This window comes from Amblyomma mixtum, chromosome 1 (assembly GCF_055824585.1).
Source record: "Amblyomma mixtum isolate Tamu chromosome 1, ASM5582458v1, whole genome shotgun sequence".
Classification (NCBI taxonomy): domain Eukaryota; kingdom Metazoa; phylum Arthropoda; class Arachnida; order Ixodida; family Ixodidae; genus Amblyomma; species Amblyomma mixtum.
The window spans coordinates 298,785,449-298,807,089 of record NC_143012.1 but is presented as its reverse complement, the minus strand read 5'-3'; positions in this window follow the sequence as shown (position 1 = coordinate 298,807,089).

The window sequence follows — 21,641 nt, the reverse complement described above, 5'->3', positions numbered from 1 at the left end:
TTAATATATAAAATTACCAATTCTGGGACGACATCAATAAAAACTGCCGAATTTCAGGCGTTATATTTCGCAAGAAAAGCCGATACATGGTCAACTGCGAATTAGAATGAGGGAAACAGAGTAAAACAAGTAATCTTCAGTTTCTCCTGTCAGACATAGTCCAGTGAAGTAAAGTCAGAAAAGAACTAATATTTTCTTCGATCTTTTTATTTTTTCTTGCCTTAAATTCTTATATATATTTCTTATCTACTGTTTATTTTATTGCATTATACTATTTCTTCAGTAGTTTTTTCTTACTTTTTAGCAATATATAAATCATTGGATTCTACAAGCCTCCAAAAGTTTCATTTCACTAGTGTGCTTTTAACAACGAAAAAAATTATCCACTCACCGCAGAAATAAAAACAAAATAAAAGCACACCCAATAGGTTTTAAAGAAATTATATATTTGCACGCAAGTTTCGAGACGAATGCTGAGCAATGAGAACTTTATTCACCTCGTTATTACTGGGAATATTTCAAGTTGAGCCCTGCAGTTCTAGTGAGAGGGAGGGTGATATGACAAGATATGTTTAATAATTTTCATTGATTGCCTGCTGGCTTTGCAATATTTTGTGCTTTGAGTTCACATCGCCACCATTCTTGCAAAAAAATTTTGATCACTGCAAAATGCTAACATATTGTAATCAAAATATTTAAGGTAATGGTCCATTCTTTCGGTGTGTAGCAAAATCTTTATTTTAAAGTATTTCTATCGCTCATATTGAACATTTAAGACTGCATTCGAAAACCAATTGGCAATGCTTTTGACAACATCAAAAACATCAACAAGAAAAAATGCAGACTTGTCAACGTGAGATCTGCGGATGTATTGATTTTTATAGTGAAATCTTTCAATACATGAACAAATTGCCTTCATAAACTTTTTCCCGTTCAAAAATGCTCTTCTTCGGAACAATTGGATGCGTGCGTTTCGAATTATTATATTCTCACCGCTCCAATATAGAGGTTGCTTACATGGAATCTCTACGCAAAACACCCACTTATGTAACACTGATCGAGGCGTCGCCCTCGGAAAAACATCCCTCTTAAAATTTGATATTCTGGTTGACCTCAGGCATTGCACTTTCTTATGTGAAGATGGGACTGGGAGCCAATCTTTGTGTCCACGCAGTCATAGTCAGAAGTTTCCAGACTTAGGAAAAATGCCCAAGAAAAGAATTAAAATAGTATCCTAGTGGGAAATATAATTAAAAAGCCATGTCAAAGAGATTAACAGCGCTGATACTTCTGCTGCACCGTCATTCTCACGCAGACCACATACACTGATCAAGTATTTGAATAATCCATTGTGTATACGTGTGCTCTTCGAATTAGCTGCGTTCGCGAGAACGCTTGCTCCTTGATTGGACTCTAAAGCGATAACCGCGTCGTTGGCGATTCGGAATCGTTGATTTGACTCTAAAGCGAAGACCGCGTCGTTGGCGATTCGGAAACGATAACTAAAGTCAGCTAATTCGTGTTAATTTTTTTCCCGTCAGGTCATTAGAGTTTCTCGTCGCGCAGATGTCCTAATTGACATCTCCCGCTTGACCAGAAAATGGGTTTGTCTTTGCTCGCTTTCGACTCAGCTCTTAATGACTTGCGGCCGACTAACGGCGTCGTTCAATGGGCGGCCTTTCACAATCGATATTCTCCCAACCACGCCATTTATTACGGCCGTTAATCACGTGCGACAGCGAATTTAATGAGCGAGCTCTCACTACTGCGGGAAAAATACGTCGTTACGCAGTCGTAGAAAATGCAGGAGCCGGCGAACTTCCTTAAAGAACCCCGTTTAGAGATCTATTGTAGTTGAATTTGACACCATAAAAATCTGAAACTTGCAAATATATACGCGAAAGTAAGTGAAAACGGGTCTGGATTCTTCTGTTAACAATAGGCTTCGACTATGTGAATTTTCTTCGTCGTTGTCTGCGGCCCGTCAGATTTGCTTAAAGGATCAGTTAATTTTCTCACAAATTTATTCGCTCCAAGGCGACTGTGAAGGCTATGAGTCGAAGACACCGCTTTAATTTCGGTCACCTGCGGTTTGAAAACGTTCGGTTAAATCTGAGTTCTCGGCAGTTTTTGCATTTCCCATCCATTTTAAACTCCACAGCTGTTGCCGGCATCCAACTCGCGAACTTGGCCCATAGAGCGAAAGAGCATGGACAATACTCCAGCGTGGCGGGAGGCACATTTGATATATCTGATAAAGTGTTTCCTGGTACATACTCGCCGAGGGCTGATGAAGCGATGTTTCCACACTGCAGATCTAATAAACTGATTTAAGTGATGCGGCCCGATTACACTTGCCGAAACTGGCATTATTGTAGCCAACGGACGGCCGGCAACACGGGTATCATTTATGTCAAACAAGACAAATTAAAGAAGTTTTATGAATGTCGAGAACTAAGTTGATTCGAAGGAGCAGAGGAAAAATACTTTAATTTGGCACAGAGTTCGAATGGAGGAGGTTATAGCAGGAAGAGTCCTTCATCTAGGATCCTATTTCAGGCTGCCGCGGCCTTGGCTCGGAGAAATATCTTATTACAGTTTCTGAGGTATAAAAAGAGCCAAAATAAGACCCGCAAAGCTAGGGCTCTTTGGGAGTTTTAATTTTCATTTATTTTTTATTTCTTTAGCACGCGAAGCCAAAAACTCTCGAAACGACGAGCGTCTGTTCTGAACATCTTGTCTCTGGGGAGGTCCACAAGTCCGCGTCATCGCAACTTTCTCTTCCTCCGGGATACCATACGTTGTTAAAATCACGACATGCTACATATTCGTACATTAAGCAACTTGGAACTTTCCGTCTAAATTTTTCAGCTCAGTAATTAAAACGATTCAAGTTGCACTGGCAGTGGAAAAGTTTGTTGAACATCGGTAGTTTGCACAAAATTTCACAAAATAAAAGTACTCTTCACGACAGTCGCCAATGTGGTTTCAGCTTAACATTCGCAAAAACTAACAACCTGGCACACTTTATCTGGCAACACTCAAGCGTCTGGCTAGATATGTGGACGTTATTTTTGTGTGTGCTCTTTTCGAGCTCAGATATTATGGCACCTTTGCGAAACGTGCATTATTATTTCACAGATAGATTCATAGAGTCACCTAATGCTGACAGTGCAGTAGCATTAGCAGCTGCCGATGCTCTTACCGGAAGTAATGGCACTTCCCGTTCAGTCAATGGGCGAATTTTCGGACTGACGATGCATTCTGCCCCCATGGGACTTCTAATGCTGCTTCGTTATTAAATAGATGGACAACAATGGGCCGCCTTCAGTAAGAGAAACTTGAGTGATTTGTTCGAGAAGAACGTCACCTTCGACCTTTGCTCTCTTAAGTTTCCCCAAAATCGGCAGGGGAACCATCCTCACACTGCGAGCTGCGCAGCTACGAACAGGTGACACGGACTGTGTGCTTGACGGCGAAGGTGATCGGTACGGACGGTTCGTGAAGGATTCTGATTGCCTCTTGTAGTCCTCTAATTGTCATAGCTGTTGGCCGGCGAGTCGTAGTGGACTGTCATAGGAGAAACCTTGAAGGCCCATTCTCGGACACGGGCATGTCTCACGACAAAACTGGCTTCACCGCAATTCCGAAGAGTACCTGGAGCTTGTCGGGGTTTCTCTAAACGTCGGCTTCCCTTCCAGCGGCTTTACGAACCGTGGTCAGGTGGACGGCCTGTGGCGTTAGTGGCTGTTGTGGTGTTCACAGCGGCGGTGCATTTAGCTCTCGGAGCTTGCTGACACGATACGTTTGGCTGCGTACCGCGGCTGCGTTGGTCAGACGTCTTGGGTGGGCACTTCTGTTCCCGTCGTCTGTGGCTCTTAAGCCTACTTCGTGGTCCCAAGCGCTTGTAACACTTCCTGCTGCGTTTATTGTGTAAGCGACGCTGCATGCGGCTGCAATAAAGATGCCAGAAGACCCGCAGTTCTTTTCGGATGCCATTTAAAATGACTGCTCATTGAATGCGGTTGTCTTTAGCCTAGTTGTTCAAGCTGGCAAAAAAGACTTGCAGCTTTCGAGTGTATTGACAACATTGCTCGTCAAGGGTTCTCTAGAGCTTCGATTCTTCAGTGGTGAGCTCAGCGACGGTCTGGCGGTATTTTATACCAAGACATAAAAAAGTTATTCCTTCACGCCGCACATACACTAGTTGTTCTTTTTTTTTCGGCTCTGTCGTAGTGTGCGCACCACAAAAGGCTCAACATATATTCATCGTAGACAATAGCTGTCGCCCTTGGATGTTGATCGCGCAAGTGGAATATAAGTACAGCTCTTTTCTTGCCCACAAAGCCTCTTTAACGTTTTGAGCAGTTTCTTGATGTTTTCCCGCGTTGCGAGAGAGGCTGCGTCTTGGCTGAACATATAATTGAATTACATTTCGCAGCTTCAGATCAATGTCACAGGGGCTTAGCAAAATAATATTGTTGAATACGTCTATTCATTTGAATAACACCATCTGCCGGGCTAGTTGGTTGTGATGCATATGTATCAGCAGCGCGAACAGAAAACAAGAAGGAGGAGAAGGTAATACAGAGCGCTGAAAATAAAAGTTGGAATTTCAGCACTCTTTAGTACCTTCTCCTCCTTCCTGTTTTGTGTTCGCGCTGCTGATACATATGTCTATTCATTCTTCCGCGTTTTCTCTTTGCTGTCGATGGAAGGTCAGTGTCTTATATGACTAGAGAAACACAGTAGTGTTTAGCTGTACAGCAAGATGCAACTTGGGGGCATACTAACTTAGGCCTATCTTACAAGGTAAGTTAATCAATAATCCCTTATGGTAACGGAATGGATTCTAAGCCAGGGCAAGCGTAGCAGAATACGTTACAGAGTTAGAGGAGCGTATTAGTTTACGAAGTTTGGGCGGAGGACATGGTGGCGACGGGTACAATACGGGATTGACTGGAGGGACATGGGAAAGACTTTCATCTTGCAATGACCGTGATGGTGTTAAAATTCTACAGAAGTAACTCGGTTTTTAATTTTTAAACCTACTACACCGATAGATTTCCGGGTGGGGCCGTCAGCGTGCTTCCTCCTTAATCATCCGGCTTCGTGTCGGCGCCGCTGCAGGTCTGGGAGACATGGGCACTTGCGCCCTCGCTTTGTGGCGGAACTAAAAATTATCCCATGGGTCTGGGAGGAATTGCACCATTTATCACTGGTAAGGAGATCCCGGCTCTGAATAAGGCATGAACCGTAATCCGTGGCTGGGCAAGCCACCGCTCGAGACACATCATGGGATAACCGGAATGAGATTCAGTGTACGCCATTATTAGCTGCTAGCTTAGGTGCGATGATATGTCCCCGCAACAAATATGAAAGAGACGAGACACCGATCGAATGCTTTGTAATGATGGCACAATTGCTCATTCCATACAATAAGGCTTAATGAGTCGCTTTCTCCAGCCTTGTTTCCGTCTGTGAACACTATGGATTGCAAAGGCAGGCTTGATAGCTCTAATGGCTTTATAGTCACAGCCGCGTGAAATACTTGCCGCTGCTGCGTAACGGCCGCGTCATTATGCTCGCATCTCGTTAACAGATTCAATGGACCGCCTGTCGTACGTTGCCCGCTCTTTCCCTTTACAGATTCAGGAGTCTATATATGTGCACCGGATCCCCCATAAAAGCTTACTTGAAAGTGAGAGCTTATCGCTTCCTTTGTCTCGCCCTCGTCCTCGTGTGTTTCTGAGTGATGCGTCTTGTCTAAGGATGAATTACCAACTGGCCTAAATCTTTTCACTTCTCAAAGTTTATAAGTGAGGCCTCATTTCAGCAGCTCATTTGCTTGACCAGTAGCGCTACAATTTCGGCCAAACAGTTTAAGCCAGCAAGCCTCACCATCGCATGTACACACATGAAGCATTCAGGTTCGAATCTCCGCCGCCAACGTCGCCCTCCTCCTTTTCCAAACAGCGTGACACGAGATGACGGCTGCGCAGCCCCTCCCGACAACGGCGATGTGATTTTTCGCGGAATCTGCAGGCGCCGGCGCAAATGGGGAGGCGGAGAAAATTCCTCTTCATAACCGGATAATGCCGACCGCTTAACGAATGACAGCCACGGTGCCTCTTTTTTCTCTTTATTTTGTCTTACTTGCTTTCGAATCAAACCCTCCTGATTGCTTCCTATATGTGTGCGTGACTTTCTTAATTCGGTTTTCTTTTTTGCGAAGCAAAGAGCAAACACCGATATAATACAACTGCAGCGTAATCTTGCTTCCCTGCGTACAGAGCTCCCCTCGTGTTTTCTAGCAGCGTAAAAGCCACTGCACCTTATCCGAGCTCTAGAACGTTCTAGGCCATGGCAAGTGCGGGCTCGCGAAGGCATGGGAAACATTCCAAATTATGCCCTGTGTTCGCTCTTCATACTGTAAGGTCGGAATGAAATGTCAAATGTCAACAGTTCCTCTGAAAAAAAAAACGAATAATTCAACTGTGTACTTTCAGCTTCAGTATACAACTGGCCTGATTACTGTTTCTGGGCGAATGGTCTACATAAGTGCATATACATAATCGGTTGCGAAGGAATTCTCACTGCTAGGTAAAAAAGTACGGCATATGCCTATTCGCGTTTCATTCCAGCCTGACTGCATACGCGTGAGTAGTGGGAGCTTAAGCGGCGGGTGCAAACTTCTCATTCAGCTCGCAGGCCTTCATTTTCCATTTGCCCTAAATCTGTCACTACACAAGGTGTGAGCTAGTGTCGAGCAACTCTAGGCACTTTGCTGGTGTCGTCGGGACCAGGCGCAATTTGAAAAGCTCTGAACACGTTTGGCCGCCTTATCGTATTGGTGAGGAATTGACTACACGCGGGGAAGTTTATAGTCTGGGAGAAGGCGCCTCGGCAGCGTAGCTGCGAGAGCTGAAGTTCGTGAAAGAAAAACGGCATTGTCAGATTTGAGCGCGCAACAGGATAATCTAGGGAACAGGATTTGCAGACGTCATTGGGCCCCCGTGTCCGAAAGCGGAGCAGGGAAGGAGGGTGTATCGTCGGCGCAGTGAGTTATGACAATGCATAGAAGGCGTAAGTGCGTTTGGCCGCATTGAGCTGTTAGGCCATTCTGGGCACGCCTCAGTAGCGGCCGTGTAATGGGTGCGAAGCGCGTGCTTCGACGCTTGGATGTAATGCCGCTCTGTTGCTTGTTGCTACCATGCTTTATTTTCAACGAAGCTGCACCGAACGCACCAGCTGAAAGGTATTTGAAACCTACGACTAATGATATCGCGAAAGTACAGCGGCAGACTGCATAATCTGCACAAAGTTGCATAACCTGCACACAGTGTGTCATAAACACATATTGCTGCGAACCTTTGTCAGGCGCAGGCGCGCCGCTTCATCGCTTTGTTTGCGATGCAAGCTACAAGCTGCGCTACAAAATTTATCTCGACTGATCACATCCAGGCAAGGCTACGCGGAAGACGCAACGCGGAATACAAGCCAGGATACCGAGTCTGGGTTTGGACACCCATTCGCCGCCGCAGATTGAGTGAAAAGATTTTTCAGCGCTATTGCGGCCCGTACAAGGTTCTTTGTCGACTAGGTGAACTGGACTATGAAGTCGTCCTTGGAGAAAGATTACATCCCAGTGACACAACGTACAACTATAAGTTGTCAATGTCGTCCGCCTAAAGCCATATTATGCGCGCCAAAGGACGCTGTGTTTCCACACACGCTGTTTATTTTTGCACAATCCGTTTTATCCGTTTGTAGTCGCCTTATGTTTTAAAGCATCGTTTCGATGCTTCTTTGAGAGGGGAGTAATACCGCGAATCTTTGTAAGCTGCCTGCTCGCCACTTTATCGCTTTGTTTGTGATGAAAGGAACGACTAGACTTATTCAGGCGGAGCCGATTATACGTTGCTTCAGAATGTTCTGGTAACTTTACACGCTTTATTTCGAAAGTTCGCTATCAGCTCTAAGTTGAGCTCGGCCGAGAGCTCCGGGCATTCGGTTCGACGACCAGTTAGCATGCAGGTTGCTACGCCGCCACCGACTCATTCATTTCTTTGCGGGCGCAAGTCAACCCCCGAATAAAGTTTTGCTTAGAAGCCATTTTCGCTGTCTGCCTGCGCCTCCGGACTGCAGTCACCACTACTTGACAGTATATAATGTGAGACGTGCACTGTGATAATCCGGAGTTATCCTGCTGAGCATGTCTTGTAGTTGAAAGCGTTTCGCTTTAAGTATAATGCAAAATTTGTAGACAATAATCAATGATTGTTTATTTAAATATTTAAGCAAGAGCTTACAGCGAGGGTCTTAATAGGAGTCTCACTACGTTTGCGAGTCAGCTTCACCATTAGTTAAGCTTCTCGACCCCCATTACCACCTATAAGTTTTGTGATGGTCGGTTTGGTAACATGGCACTGCTGGATAAAGAGTGAAAATACTAACCTGATAACCACTCTACCGATTCAGGAAAAAACAAAATCATGTGGTATTTGCTCCGTATCAGGAATATATTAAAACACGTTTCCTATTCGCTGACCCTGTAAGAAATCTGGTTAACTTTGATTATTTCTTCAGACTAAATAAAATTAGTGCTGGGTGGTGAGCCGACTATACCATGACTGCGAAAAGCGATTAGGACTTCCCATGAAAGCGCAAAAAACAAGAGGTCGTTGTATATGTGGAGTTATTTGATTATCCTCCATACGGTCGGCCACTTCGAAAGTAACCTGACCCAATTACAGCGAGGACACCACCCGAGTTAGGAACTCGAAATATATCACTGTGCAGAGGCTGTCACTTGAAAGAAGCTTTTAGTTTCTTTTTGTCATGAGATAAATGGCAGCAATAACAGAGTGGTCAATAGAGACCTCATCAGCTAACAGCATAACAGAAACGTCTAGTGGCGACACAGAATGAGGGCACAAAACTCTAATGAGCAAAACAACACACAAATTCCTCAGAGATTTGAGAAACCCTCTTGCTATCACCCAGAGGCAACCGAGTAAAATATTGTCACGACCAGAGGAGCCGTGAAGGTAGACGTCGAGAAGAACCCAAGACTGGGAGCCCTTTTTTAATTATGGAGCCAGCTTCCACGACACAGAACAGAACAGCGCGCCACGAGAGCCCACTGCCGCTTCGTCGTCGTCTTCGACTCAGCGCGGAGGCCACGCGGCGCGTTAGGCGCGTGGCATTATTCCCCCCCGCGAAAGCAAACATCGTCTCGATGTGGAATGGGGTATGTACAGTGAGGGGAGGAGGAACAAAAAAAAAAAAGACTTGGGGTGAGGTGAATTATACAGTGCGCTCTAGATGACATGCAGGGAGAGTCAAGTTCACACGCGGGGTAAGGGGAAAAGGTACGAAACAGCGTGAACACAGCGCTCAGTCACGCGAAAAGTACGGCTTTAAGCGCACTACATGCACGATTTCAGGCCGTTGACGCTGAGGGCCGGCGACCACAGTTCCATGGGGGACAACTTCGTAGTTGACGCTGTTCAGGCGGCGCAGGACTCTGTACGGGCCAAAATACCTATTTAAAAGCTTTTCGCACAATCCCTTGCGGCGCACTGGTGTCCACACGCACACGTGGTCGCCCGGCTCGTAGTGCACGTCCCTGTGCCGAAGGTTATAGTGTCGGGCATCGGCGGATTGCTGGTCCTTGATGTGCAAGCGGGCCAGCTGACGGGCCTGCTCTGCTTGCTCCACGAAGTGGCCAGCTTCAGGGGGAAGCTCTGCGTCGCCGTACGGCAGCATGGCGTCTAGCATCATGCGGACCTCCCTGCCATACACGAGACGGAACGGGGTGAACTGGGTGGTTTCCTGCGTCGCGGTATTATATGCGAAGGTGACGTACGGCAAGACCTCATCCCAGGCTTTGTGTTCAACGTCGACGTACATCGAGATCATGTCCGCCAATGTTTTGTTGAGCCGTTCCGTTAGACCATTGGTTTGGGGATGATACGCTGTTGTCGGTCGATGAGCAGTATGGCTAAGCGCTAAGATGTCACGTAGGAGTCGGGCTGTAAACGCCTTGCCTCGGTCAGTAATGACGGCCGATGGGGCGCCGTGTCTAAGCACGATGTCGTGCATAAAGAAGTGGGCAACTTCGGCGGCAGTACCTCGCGCCAGGGCCTTCGTTTCAGCGTAGCGGGTCAAGTAGTCTGTGGCGACTACGATCCACTTGTGGCCGGAATACGAGAGAGGAAATGGCCCCAGAAGGTCCATGCCGACTCTGTCGAATGGTATTTGTGGCGGCTCGATGCACTGAAGCAGTCCAGGAGGCTTGAGCGCAGGTTTTTTTCGCCGCTGGCATTGCCGGCATGTCCGGACATAATGCTTGACACTTGAAGTTAGGTTGGGCCAGTAATAGTTCTGCCGGATTCGGGATAAGGTGCGGGTAACTCCAAGGTGGCCGGAAGTCGGTTCATCATGGCAGGCAAGGAGGACTTCATCCCGCAGATCAGACGGTATGACGAGCAGGTAAGTTGTCGGACTTGAAGTAGAGTTCTTTTTGTAAAGCACCCCTCTCCGCAGGCAGAACGACGATAGTCCACGAGCTAGGTTTCGTGGTATCTCAGGGCACCCACCTTCGAGATGTTCGGTGAGCAGACGGAGCTCGGCGTCGGCACGCTGTCTGGAAACGAGCTCAGATGTGCTGACCGCTCCAAGGAAGCTATCATCGTCGGTGGTGTCTTGCGGAGGAGGTTCGACGGGAGCGCGTGACAAGGTATCAGCGTCGGTGTGTTTCCGGCCTGACTTGTAGGTGACGGTGAAATCGAATTCCTGCAGGCGTAATGCCCAACGTGCTAGGCGGCCGCAAGGGTCCTTTAAATTTTTCAGCCAGCACAGCGAGTGGTGGTCGGTGACGATACGAAACGGTCTGCCATAGAGGTATGGGCGGAACTTGGCGGCGGCCCAGACTACCGCTAAACATTCTTTTTCCGTGGTAGAGTAGTTCAACTCAGCACGCGACAGTGCGCGGCTGGCGTAGGCAATTACTTTGTCGACACCGTTTTGCCGCTGAACTAGAACGGCGCCAAGACCGACGTTGCTCGCATCCGTGTGCACCTCCGTATCGGCATCTTCGTCGAAATGTGCCAGGATGGGCGGTGATTGGAGTAGGCGTCGTAACTCGTCGAAGGCAGTCTGTTGTTCGTTGCCCCAAGAAAATGACGTGTCATCACGGGTTAGGAGAGTCAGAGGGCTGGCGAGCTGGGCGAAGTTTCTAATGAAGCGGCGATAATAGGAGCACAGGCCCAGAAAACGTCGGACTGCTTTTTTGTGGGAGGGGACCGGAAAGGCAGCAACGGCAGCAAGCTTCTCTGGGTCAGCGCGGATTCCGTCAGCACTAATGACGTGCCCGAGGAACTTCAGTTCAGTGAACCCAAAGTGGCATTTTTCTGGTTTGAGGGAGAGGTTGGCGGATCGAACGGCTTTGAGGACAGTCCTGAGGCGGTGCAGATGTTCCGTGAACGTTGCGGAAAAAATGATGACATCGTCAAGATAAACAAGACAGGTCTGCCACTTCAAACCGGTGAGAACGGTGTCCATCATTCTTTGGAACGTGGCCGGAGCACAGCAGAGCCCGAATGGGAGGACGCGAAATTCATACAGCCCGTACGGTGTAATGAATGCGGTTTTCTCACGGTCCCTCTCATCAACTTCTATCTGCCAATAACCACTTCTGAGGTCGACCGAAGAGAAGTAGTTGACTTGACGAAGTCGGTCGAGGGAGTCGTCGATACGCGGTAGCGGGTACACGTCTTTCTTGGTCACACTGTTCAGCTTCCTGTAGTCGACGCAGAACCGTAGTGTCCCGTCTTTCTTTTTCAAGAGGACGACAGGAGACGACCACGGACTGCTTGACGGTTGGATGACGCCGTCTGTGAGCATCTCTTCGACCTGTGTTTGAATAGCATCTCGCTCACGAGGGGACACACGATAGGGCTGCTGATGGATGGGTCGGGCTCCTTCATGCGTGATAATGCGGTGTTTAACGATCGACGTTTGGCGCACTTTGGACGACGACGTGAAACAGGCACCAAACTCCCGCAAGAGGTCCTGGAGTTGCCTCTTTTCAGTGGGTGGAAGGCCAGGATTTATGTCTACGCTGGTGAGCGCTTCGGCGTCAGCTTCAGGCGTGTCCTCCGCACAAGCAAAGCATTCGGCCACTTCCTGAACATGGTCGACGTAAGCGATGGCTGTGCCACGGAACAGATGTCGATGTTCATTGCAGAAGTTGGTGACAAGGACCTCTGTACAACCTTCATGAAAGGATTCAAGGCCCCGTGCCACCGCAACCCCCTTAGTGAGTACGAGGGAGACATTAGACTCGACAACCCGGAGTCCCCTATGTGGCTCGTCGCAGGTAACTCTCGTGAGAATGCTGGCACGTGGTGGCACCGTAACGTTATCGTCGGCGACTCGCAGGGCGGACCGAGAACCCTGGTGCGCTGGTTCTTCTGTGGCCATTGCAGTAGAAAACGTCACCAAGCGGTTCGGGAGGTCTATGATCGCACCGTGCTCGCGAAGAAAGTCGATGCCAAGGATGACATCGCGAGAACATTCGCGGAGAACGAGAAACGTGGCAACGAATGTGCAGCCTCGAACCGTAACCCGGGCCGCACACATGCCGAGTGGTGCGACAAGATGTCCGCCTGCCGTGCGTATGTCGGGACCGTCCCAGGGTGTCGTCACTTTTTTCAGGGCCGTCGCAAGCCGTCCGCTAAGGATAGAGTAATCTGCGCCCGTATCGACCAACGCGCTAACCTCCTTTGTGTCGACGAGAACAGGGATATCCAAAGAGACCCTTCCTTCAGCGCGGCCCGTCGATGGCTGTTGTGGATGACTCAGTCGGTGCGGCGGCGGAAACTGGTCGGCGACTGGGGTTGCGTCGTCGGGTCGATTCAAGCGGCGGGTTGAGGGAAACTCTTCGGCGATGCGGCGTTCGGCGTCGGGGCGATTGGGTACGTGCGGCGGCGGAAGCGGGTCGGCGATTGGGGTTAGGGCATCGCGGCGAGTCGAAAGGCGCGTCGGGGAAAACTGCGCAGCGTTGCGGCATCCGACGTCGGGGCGATTAAGTTGCTGCGGCGGTGGAAGCTTTGCGTCGGAACGGCGTTCGGCGGCCTCGCCTCCAAAGGCCGCCGGAGCTAGTTTTCCCGACGAGGGCTCGAGGAACCACGTTGTCCTGAGGCGAAACGGGACCCAGAGGGCGAAGACCGGCGTAGAGAGGGCGATCGCGACTCGCGGCGCGGAGGAGATGGTGAACTACGCTGGCGGGTGACATACTCGGCGATGTCTTGAGGGCGCTCTCCAGGGCTTGGACGGGGGCTGTCGACAGAAAAACCGCGTAGTCCCATTGCGCGATAGGGGCACCGCCGGTAGAGATGGCCGGCCTCACCACAGTGGTAGCAGAGCGGGCGTTGATCCGGAGTGCGCCAGAGGTCAGTCTTCCGCGGTGCCTGGCGCCGATCCGCCCAGTAAGGAGTAGGCTGAGCAGAGTGCACCGCGACCAATGGTGCGGTGTAAGGCAAAGGCCCAGGAGATGGGGCCGCGCGGCGCACGACATCCGCGTACGTGACTGGCTGGACCGGAGTCGGGTACGGCGCGGGATCGTATGGAGTCGGTTGCGGCGCCGGCACAACTGCAGCGTCTGGTGCTCTGAGGGCCTGCCGGACTTCCTCGCGGATGACGCTGGTGACGGAATCGACGCGAGGGGCAAAGGTTCCTTGAAGGTGCTGCAGCTCCTCGCGGACCACTGAACGGATGAGTTCGCGAAGGGAGTCCGGATTCGTCCTGGGATCATGGTCGAATCGGTCCAACGTTGACAGTGTCGACGACGGACGCAGTTGCCGGGCGTACTGTTGCGATCTCTGCTGCAGCAATTTCTCCATGTGGACGGCCTCAGCCAGAAACACCGCGACGGTGTTGGGCGGGTTCCGCACGAGGCCGGAAAAGAGCTGGTCTTTCACGCCGCGCATGAGGTGCCGCAGCTTTTTTTCTTCAGGCATGGCCGGATCGGCGCGATGGCAAAGACGCGTCACATCCTCGACGTACATGGCAACACCCTCATTGGGAAGCTGAATTCCAGAGGACAGGGTACGCTCCGCGCTCTCCCGGCGGTCGCTGTTGGCGTACGTACTCAGGAGCTGACGTCGAAAGTCCTGCCACGTCGAGAAAGTAGCCTCACGGTTTTCGAACCAGGTACGTGCAGAGTCCTCAAGGCTAAAGTACACGTTACGCAGCTTTGTAGCGGCGTCCCAGCAGTTGAAGGTCGCAACCCGTTCGTAGTGCGCCAACCAATCTTCTGCATCTTCAAACAGGTCACCGTGAAAGGGCTTAGGCGTTCGTGGGGTCTGAAGAGTGAGTTAGGTAGGGCTGGCTGCAGGAACAGTCGGAGGCAGGGCGGGTATTGGCGTCGCCATGAGCGTAGGGGTAGTCGAGGGCTCACCGACAAAAGGGAGGGCCTCGGGGGACAAGCCTCGGATCCTCCGGCTGGCACGATGGACAGGGGTGGTCACAAGAGGCGGGCGTGTCGAGTCGTCCTCAGGAGTAGGGAGCATCGGCCGCACCTCCACCAGTGTCACGACCAGAGGAGCCGTGAAGGTAGACGTCGAGAAGAACCCAAGACTGGGAGCCCTTTTTTAATTATGGAGCCAGCTTCCACGACACAGAACAGAACAGCGCGCCACGAGAGCCCACTGCCGCTTCGTCGTCGTCTTCGACTCAGCGCGGAGGCCACGCGGCGCGTTAGGCGCGTGGCAATATATAGCACCTTAAGTAAGCTTTGAAATTTTCAAATGTACTTTTTGAAGACGGCTCTGCAGTGCTGATATTAGTTAGGGACAAAATAATATAAGATAGCGTAAAACGGTAGGCAAGTCTACTAGAAGCACAGCTCTAGTCTCTGGAATTTAATCTTTTCCTAAGATGCAATATTCCCGTTCCTATTTAAGACAGCTCCTGAAAATCAACGATTTTTACTATCAGCGCAGCACACCCGGCGTGGTGGATCACAGAGTTCGAATTTCGGCCAATTAGCCCAGAATAGGGAGCTCACACCCTTGTCGAAACGGCCGCATCGTCCGAACACTCTATTAGGTCAGTTGTAGATACAGAACCTCAGTGGACCGAAATGGTACCTGAGACCTCCACAACAGTGCCCTTCAGAACACACGTGCAAATTCCGCGGCGGCCGAATTTCGATGAAGGCGGAATTCTAGTGGCCCGTGTGCTGTGCGATGTCAGTGCACGTTAAAGAACCTCAGGTGGTCGAAATTTCCGGAGCCCTTCACTACGGCGTCTCTCATAGCCTGAGTTGCTTCGGGACGTTAAACCCCAATAAACCAACCAAACTAAACCAAACATGTAGTAACAACTTCGAAATGAAACCATAATGCAAAAAATCTCAAATGAAATTCATTTTCCTACCACATGCGAGCTTGTCTGCTGAAGAACCATACAAGGGCACGGGGGACTCAGAAACGATGGTGAGTTCTTCGCATATCTTTACTTCTGGCCTCAAAACGACCGTCAATCACTAGACTTCTATTGCAAATAAATCCAGAACTTGAAGGCGAAAGGCTTTGAAACGCGTCAGAAGCAACATAAAGTACAAAGCGCTGTATCTAGCAGTGACTGCCCTCAGGAAATTGACCTGTGTGCGCGCGCGAACTCGGTGTGCTCAAGAGACGGCGATGGCGCTGCCGGAGCTGGCATCGCGAAAGTTCCTCCTCGCCAGCGCGTGATCAAATGTCTGCTTGACCTGGCATACGTGAAGGCGCCCGAGTGCACCTCTTTGAAGGAGGCTAGCTTCCAGCTCCCTAACTGGCTCGTGGCGTCGTCCAATTTTCTCGCAGCTGGCTGCGAAATCGAATTCGGTTCGCGCTTTCCCGCCGGCGCTGGCTGGCGACTTAATTTGTTTCAGAACGCGAACTCTACACAGTTATCCAAACTGACTGATCCAATTTTAAAACGAACCTTCCAACACGTTTTGGTTGCTTAAACTCATCATAATATTGTTTTTACAATTCTGTCTGTTTTGTGAATGTACTACTATGTACTACTCAACCTTTCAATCGTTTTCTGAACGCAGCTATCTGTACTCACCCTTTGTTAGCCTTGTTTTTATTGCACTTTTTAACTATTGTGAGTAAATGATATGTATAGTGCTGCTTTTGTTTCCTCCCCACTATGGAATGCTCGCTTAAGCCTTTAGGGTATGTAGTAAATACAGACGCCGAGAAAGGAGTCAGGCCCGTAAGCAGCTGTAAGTGGTTTTTGGGTGGCGATTTTGCAGTTTTTATTGTCAGAGAGGCAGTGACCAGTAGATAAAGTTAAACCGAAAAATATTTGAATCTGAGGACGAAATAATTTGGTAACATCGCGCCTCACATTAAATCTGTTTTTGTTCCTTCATTTCCCAATCGTCCTATTTACGCTCTGATGGCTTCTGGTTAGTCAAAATGGATTTATTAGATTACTAACTATGTTCTGGCGACGTCAGTCGCTTAGGAATATTACGGCTTTAACAACAGGGCCTGCTCGCTAAGACGTTTTACTTCATGAAGCTCAAAATAAGTTCTCCGCTACAACGGTGCAGATGCTAGTGAGTCGACCGAGGTAACATGATGAGTAACAGATGCAAATTTTAGGCAGCTACTGCACCAGCATTTTTTCATGGAGCATGCAAGTGTTACAGTTCTGTATTGTTGTTCGTCTGCCGCTACTCACAATAAAGAGGGAGAAATGGGAAAGTGTACACTGGCCTCACTTGAGTATGTCATCAAAGATGGGGATAAGAACGAGCAACAAGTAAGCTGATAAGAGTACTTAAGAGCACTGAGAAGAGAGAAGTGAGAGAGACCGCTGCCTCTAAGAACATAGTGGCTCAAGGGGAAGGAAAATCGAATAATATCTGAAAAATAATATTAAGAACTGGTGACGGACATGTGCAACGAACTGCGAAGAAACTCTATTTGTTGCTTAATTGAATACACAGAGAAACTTTAACGCGAGCTTCATGGTGCCCACTTTTTTCAGGGTCGGGCTCAAAAGGATCCGTTTCGCAAACATGAGCGCGTATGTAAAGCATGGGGGACCCTCTTATGTTTCGTTAAAGTGCGGAGCACCAACTGTGCTGGTGTTTGTTGAAGCCATTTCCTCTTTGGAGCCCGCATAGTTTCTTCCTTCCTTCCTGTGTTACATGTTCCGCCGATGTGGTTACACACGGGGAATAATATTTAAATGGGTTGCTGTGTCAGAAACAGAGCCTCTGTTTTCAGTAGGAAGCGTATTTGTCTTTCTTTCGTCATGTTAACGAGTAAGAGTGATAATACGGAGGAGTTTTAACGTAAAAGTAGCTGGCCGAGGTCTGAGGCATCAAAAAATGGCCACAAGTTCCGGTTCCTGAGAAAGCGCGCTCGCATGACAGCTTTCAGACGATCACAGTAAGACTCGTCACACTTCGTTAAACGGCTCACAATGGTCACACTTCACAAGAATAGCCTGTACAGAGTAAGATCTCAAAAACTCAAAGTGGCATGCATGCAACTTTTGGTAAACATGATTACATTCAGTTGATTTTGCGACAGCCACAGGCCCGTTCAGCATGGCTTCCTCTATTTCAATTTTTTACTCAGCCCTTCCTAAACCCCACACAAGCGGCACTGCAGCATTTGTTTATGCTCCAATCTATTAGAAAACCCAGTTATATTGAAAACATTCCAGTAACATTTCCGTAACATTCCGTAACAGCTAACTGTTGACGTCGCTGTCACGTCGCGTGCGCTTTGCCTGGTCCCTGTATTTATTGCTATGGACATAAAAAGGAGATGTTCGTGCATCCCAGGGGCACTGGCTACTCGATTTTGAAACAGGAAAGAGCCACACTGGAATTGGCGACATAGGAATGAACAAAACGCAGCACAGCTACACCATACAGATAAGATAATGCAGATTATGCAAACCAGGAATGTTAACATAGAATGGAAAATAAACTATGAGCAAGGAAAAGTTGTAATCGCCGTAAGCGATAAATAACCTGAATTGTAGTACATAATACAAAATCAGTAGTCAACACCAGTAGCGAAAAGGTCATAATGTTTAAGACACATGACAGTAACACAGTTGTGCCACATTAATATTGTTATGGAATGCACTCACGTGACGAAGAGGAAGTTGTACTGTCGTTCGCTGTCGATGACGACGAGAACGTCGCAGTTAGTCCTGGGGTGACCTATTTTTCGTGTGCTCCCTGAGTACGACCTGTACCGCCTGCTCTTGAGTTAACCCTCGTAATAATATGTAAACTTCGGTTCCCGAGCAAAACTCTATATAAGGCGGGTCGTTTGTATTAAACAATCATGAAGAAAAATGTTCCGAAAATATTCCGAAAGGGCTTTCTTCACTTTCTCTTTCTTTACTGGCGGGATGTCCCTTTGCTGCGCTCTGCTGCCTCTCTTATTAACGTTCTGATTACATTGGCTACTGTAGAGAATTGTGTAGAACTCTTCAACTACTTGATCTTATCCTTATTGCTAATGGCATTGCCCGCTGTCTCTTACATCTGATCTTTATCTATGCCTAGTCTCTTGTTCACTGCTTTAGGATACCTTTGTTTAGAGCATGCCCGATTCTCTCCATATTAAACTTCTCTATAATAAGAGAGTAATTACTCATTGACATCTACCCAAGCGCAGCCATACGGCTACAAAGGAAAGCTATACAGCTTTCTCAGAAACCTTGCAGTTAAAGAAAACAAAAGTTTATGAGCAATCTGTATAGGTTTCCTTTGTAGCCGTATGGCTGCGCTTGGGTCGCTGTCAATGATTAATTACTACCTTTTCACAAATCTACTCCACCTTGGGGTATTCCCCTAAACGTTTCACCTAAACTTCTTGATGTCGGCTGCGTTGCGCTTTTTTATTAACTTTCATAGCTCTGCCAGTTCTATGCTAATATTTTGGCAATTCCTGTAATATTTTCTAAAATAAGCACAAAACTTGTTTCCGATTGCTTGCCTGAGCGAGAAAAATTCTTTGCCGCGGTAGTTACTGCTTGTCACCCATTTTGGGCGATCTTTGCAACCGAGAAATCATTGCTTGCTTTTGTAAGTGCTGGCTGCTTTCTGATCATTCAGGGTGTAACGGAGGGATAGAGGAGGATCACAGGGTCAGAGGCTTGGTTTTTAATATTTGCTTTCAACTTGTCATCTCAAATGATTTCCGTTTTCAACTGACTGAAAAAGTGCAGCAGAGAAGTCTAGCGTCGTTTGCATCAATAAAATAAATTTCCGCTGCGAATGACACTCATCCGTCCTTCCCGCAACGAGCATCGGCAAACTCCCACAGACTACTACACCCCCGCCCCATTTCTGCGAGAATTCGAATTTTTCACGGCATATTTTGGCTGGAGTAGAAAAACACTTTACCTTTCCAGATTGTGTTTTGAGAAAATTTTATAGTTATATGAGATCTGCGTACTGTCTGAAGAAGTACTTCCATTTTAGCTTGAGACAGTACATTATTACGCACTAGATTACAAAGAGCCTCTTTCTTCATGCATCCTGTTGTAAACTTCCGGCACATCTAAAAATGCTTTTCAGAGTCCTTTCGCGAGTCGAGGAATGCGGAAAAGAACGAGAAAGTAGGCACAGGACTCGGATGCTATGTTCCTCGCAAGTTTTGAAAAAACCTCGATCCGCTTTTGTGACTGCGGCACCATAGGATCTTTGTGCTTCAAGATGCATTTCGATGATACGTCTGAAGGATTATTCTGAAATGTGTGCGCTGTTTTCGAATAGCTCTTTCTATACGGAATATTCCACGGTGCTATTCGAAGTTCTAGCAATACTAGAATACGCAACTGTATGTCGGAATGAAATTCTCACGTACGTGAAATTTTACATGAAACAAGGGTAGGAACTGAAAGCGCTCTACGTGGAGAAATGTGGGAACGCAGTCCCGTCTGTCAAGCAAGCCCCTGTATCAGCAGCTGCATATGCAAGCGTGTGTATACAAGCGTATACAAGCACGCTGATGCGGCTCATACAAGCAAGCCTTTTCGGCATGCCTTTATACCATGCCTTTGTTCTCAATAAGCTCTTATTTGTTCGCCAACGTTTGTTCGTCGTCGTATGAGATGCTCCTTTCATTTCTTGACTTGGCCTAATTTAGCAAAAGGACAACATAAAATTTTCTTCTTCCTCCATTCTGTTTTTGGTTTGGCGATAAAATAATCTTATAAAAGCGTTAAAAGAAGCGCTAAATAAGGGCAGTCTAACTACCAACTATCAACTTTCGAGGTGGTGAACGAGTGTTTGCCAACATCTAGTACATTTTTAGCGAACTTTTCTTTACGGGTGAATAGCGTTGCCAGAAACTCCTGCCGTGGTTTGTAATGAAAGTGGTCCATATAGAAGTAAATTTAATAAAAAAACGCCCGTTGTGTATGGTACCAATAAAATCTGTAAGTGACAATGACTGCAGGTCTCGAGCCTATTAGTTACTTTTTGTCCGCGCCCACGTATGGGCTGTATGAGCAGCATCGACGATTCCGACACGGTTGCAGTGTTAAACATGCGTATTTAATGATTGTGGTTTATACGCTTTCATAATGTCAGGCAGTCCTCATTACCTATCCCCGCGGTTTGAAGCATAGGAAGCTTGAAGAGTTACCCTGGTGGGCGTCTTTATATTTTGGTAGAGCCCAATTCTTGCTCAACATAGATAAAGCAAACTATGTCATATTTTGAGCGATAATTAAGAGCGTTGATTATATTCTGAAGTTATATGTTCAAGAATGAAATATAACCTAAACGATCGAGGAAAAATTTCTTTGCTAAGAAGTTTTTATAAAACAAATAAACCCCCTAAAAAGATCATCCCGATCTTCTTAAGCAGATAATCCACCCTTGTGTTACGAATGACTACAGGAATCAACGCTTTAGGAATGGGAAAGGGGAAACAGAACTGCCACCCTTCTTTCTCTCCCCACGGCAGTCGAACAGTTTCTGACGGCGGCGTTGCGCTGGTTCCATTTACGCTCCAAGGCGGCATCACATTGCTTCGTATCCACTCAACAATAGAGGGTGGGAATGGAGATTGTTTTTTCCTGAGGAGTGGGTTAGACGCCTATGTCCACCGAGAGAAAAAGAAAGAAACCAAAAGCGCGGAAAACAGACAGGCGGGCACGGAAGTTGAAAGACGATCTGCGTTAGGGACCTCAGTCTAGATGATGCGCATGGTGCATAAATCCTCATTCTTTGATATGCGCTGGGAACTGTAGGGAAACCGGGCGGCGCGGGACAGAAGGACGATCCGAGGCGAGTGCGAATGCTCGCTCGTAGCTTGTGCCAAGCAGGAACACTAACCAACCAGCCTACGATCCGTTTGTTACATCTCTTATTTGTGTCCTCTCTCATGGCGTGCGGAGGTCGCGGTTAGAGAACGCTCCAACGCTTTCCTTCATGGCCTTCCGTTTTCCTTCAACTCTTAGCTTCGGCTCCTTCCGTCTCCCATGAATGAGCAGTGAAGCGCACGCGAACTGTACAATGAAGCATTAACAGAATGAGGAAAAAACGGAAAGACAAGAGTCCCCCCCCCCCCCTTTCAGGCAGCCATAAT